We start from the raw sequence: 3,803 nt of genomic DNA on the forward strand, positions 1-3,803 counted from the left end.
CAAAAAAGAATATATATATTAAATATTTAATTAAATGTCATTTATAAAGTTTCTTATTTGTCTAGTATAAATTTTAAATAATTAATTTTTATTTTTAAAATTTAATATAATTTTATGATTGCAATTGTGCATCCAAATAGAACATGTGTAATTACACTATGACATCCAAATAAGACATGTGTAATTATAATGCAATTACACTGTGACAACCAAATAGGCCAGTGTAATTACTAGACAGTGTAATTACTAGGCTGGTAATTACTACCCTAGTATTTACATCAATTCCAATTAACAAATGACTTTCCAAACATACCCTAAACGTCCAGTTTGAGTAAAAACTTTAGTCACCTACACTTTCTTTCGTCGCCAACATTTTTCGCCGGTGGACTCTTTCTCTGTTGTCACCGAACAAAACCCAGTCAACGACTCAGGTAATGCTATTCTACCATTTACATTTTTGTTATTTGTCCTTTACCATGCCTAGAGGGTTTCATGTTAGTGAAAAGAAGGTATAAAAGAGTTGAATTGGTTTACTGATTTTCATGGGAGTATTGATTGAGTTACTCAGAGACCTAAATTGAGCAGCATTTCACCTTTACTGATTTGGCATCAAGAAAATGAGTGTTGTTGTGCTTCCTAAACATGTTACTGCTGTATTAAAATGTCAAAAGAACCAATTAAGGGCACTGGAAATATTCAATTCAGTGAAAAAGGAACATGGGTTTTGCCATAATTTGTTTACCTACAAATGTATTGTTGAAAAGCTTCGTTATTATGGAGAGTTCAAGGCAATGGAAGGTGTCATTAAAGAAGTCAGGAAGAGTATTGATAATAGGTTGTTAGAAGGGATGTACATTACTGCTATTAGAGGTTATGGAAAGAAGGGGAAAGTTCAACAGGCGGTAGATGCGTTTGAGAAGATGGATTTTTCAATTATGACCCATCTGTTCATTCGTTTAACACAATCATGAATATATGGTTGAACATGGTTATTTTAAACAAGCCCATAAAGTTTATATGAAAATGCTGGAAAATGGTATTCTCCTGATGTATATACCTTTACTATTAGGATAAAGTCATTTTGTAGGACAAACCGGCCTCGGGTTGCTTTAAGGCTTTTGAATAACATGCTTGATCAAGGATGTGAATTTAATGCAGTCGCATGCTATACAGTAATTGCTGAATTTTTATGAAGTGAATTATCGAGTTGAGGCTTGTGAATTGTTTGATGAAATGCTTAGGCTCAGAATAACTCCTAATGTTACTACATTTAATAAGCTTATATGTACACTTTGTCAGAAAGGGGACGTCCAAGGAAGTGAAAGGCTTGTTAACAAGATTCTGAAAAAAGGTGTTTCCAAATAATTTTGTTTACATGTAATCTCTTACTAAAAGGTCTTTATGTAAACGACCAACTACATGAAACTGCTAGGATGTTGGAAAAGAAGGTTTAAATGGTGATGTAGTCACTTATAACACTATCATATGTGATTTATTTAAAAACTCAAAAGTTGCTGAAGCTGAGTCTTACTTGCATAAAATGGTGAACCGCGGATTCGATCCTGATGCGTTCACCTATAACACAATCATTGGTGCATATTGCAAATTGGGTATGATACAGAAAGCGGACAAAATTCTTAATAATGCAGTTTTCAAAGGTTTTGTTCCTTATGTGTTTACTTTCTGCTCCCTTATTTACGGATTATGCCAGGATGGTGACTTCAACAGAGCCAAGAGTTTATTTAATGAAGCCATAGGTAAAGGTATGGAGTCTAATATAATCCTCTATAATACCTTAATTAAGGGAATGTGTCAATTTCTTACCAAACAAACATAATATATTTAAAAATATATATATGATACACATATATTGCATATATAATTCATTTTTAATACATATTGCAGATTTAACATAGTATTGCTATAAATGGTAATAAATAAAAAGTATCGCTAAAATCCGTAATTATTTATTAAAAGGCACCTATCCAAGTAATTTTTTCTAAATACAATATGAAATCATGATGTTGTTCCAGATGTGATAACCTGTAACACAATATTGAATGGACTTTGCAAGCTTAGAACTTCTGATGATGTGATGGAAACCTTCAAAGTCATGGTGGAAAAAAGGTGTGTCCCAAATATAATCACATATAATATACTCATGGAGAGCCTCTGTAAATCTAGAAAGTTTATGAAAGCTTTAGAATTACTTGAGGATATTCAAAAGAATGGGTCTTATTCCTGATACAGTGAGTTGTGGCACTCTGATAAATGGGTTTTGTGCGAATGAGGATTTAGATGGAGCTTATGAGTTATTTAGAAGAATGAAAAGGCAATATAAATATTCTAATACTACTGCAACATATAATATATTAATTAGTGCATTTGCTAAAAAGCTGAAAATGGACATGGCAGAGAAGCTTTTTCTTGAGATAAATGAATGTGGCTGTCCTCCTGACAACTACAAATACCATTGTATGATAGATGATTTTTGCAAGGTCGACAACACTGAATTTGGATACAAGTTTTTGCTTCTTTCATCAAATGAAACAGTGGGACGAGTAATCAATTACCTATGTGTGAAGAACATGCTACTCGATACCGTTGGTATCATTCATCTCATGGTGCAGAAGGTTGTTGTCCCTGAGGTGGTTTACATAACTTTTGAAGCAGATAAAAAGGATGTGGCTGCTCATAAGATCGTTGTGGAAGACTTACTGAAGAAGAATCATATCACCTATTTTGCCTATGAACTTTCATACGATGGGATAAGGGACAAAATGATTTTGAAGAAATTATCAATGAAGGTTTGCCCTATTTAAAGAATTACCTTTTTCTCAAATACTAGAGTACACATAAACACTGCAAACTAAAAAGACTTTTGCTTGGATACAAATATTTGTATTAATAATGTACAAATATTTTAGGCCATGGTGGAACAAGTAAAGTGATTCAACTAGCTATTCAATTAGTAATGAATTGGTAACAACTAACTGGTAAATGAACCATTTTATAAATTTCAATAGGTTAAGCCTTAAGGTGTTTTTTGGGTAAGATTGCTAGTTGTTTGGTAAATGAATATTCTTTCGATTTTCTTACTATTTCTTTGTTCCTTTTGTGATTAAAATGTTAGTGAAGCATGTTTGTAATTTCTGGAAGAAAAAGGCGACACATTTGTTTTCAAAGACCTGATTAAATAGTTGTTATCGTTGAAAGTTGGATATATAAAAAATTAAGGGGAATAAACTAATCTCGGAGATAGTCTATCAGGTGAAATGATTGTGTGTTTGACCGATTTTAGCTGAAAATTGCTTTTTTTAAAAATTATTTGGGTAATATCTTCTCTGAGATATTTCTCTAGATTCTTTTTCCAAAATGTCACAATATAACTTACAAAAATAGCTATCTAAACACATGTTAGTCTACTTACGTTCTTCTAGAAAAAATTGAGTTTAGTCTTAAAATTTTCCAGGAGATTTTCGAAAACACACCTGACATATTCTGCATGCAACAATGATTGAAAGATGGAGGATTAAGTGAATGAAAATTAATTTTCCCTATTATTTTGTCTTGAGGGAGGAAAATGGAAAATTGAGTTATTACTCTGGGCTGCAATGTATGAGAAACAATGACACATACCTTTTGCAATCCAATGACCTTTTACATTGTTTTAATTTTAAATGCAAAGTAAGAATGCTCAAAGCGAAGAAAAATGGGAACAAAAATAGTGTTCAACTTTATTCCCAGAGATCCAATTGCGGTCACCGACCTTCTGATAGATCACTTGAAAGAAAAAGTGTAAA

General features: G+C 32.2%; 1 pseudogene; it reads left to right on the plus strand.

Moving 5' to 3' along the window:
- Positions 1–382: 382 nt before the first annotated feature.
- LOC125872215 (putative pentatricopeptide repeat-containing protein At1g74580) lies at positions 383–2,951 on the plus strand (annotated as a pseudogene).
- The last annotated feature ends 852 nt before the right edge of the window (positions 2,952–3,803 follow it).

Source organism: Solanum stenotomum, chromosome 8 (genome assembly GCF_019186545.1).
Source record: "Solanum stenotomum isolate F172 chromosome 8, ASM1918654v1, whole genome shotgun sequence".
NCBI lineage: Eukaryota > Viridiplantae > Streptophyta > Magnoliopsida > Solanales > Solanaceae > Solanum > Solanum stenotomum.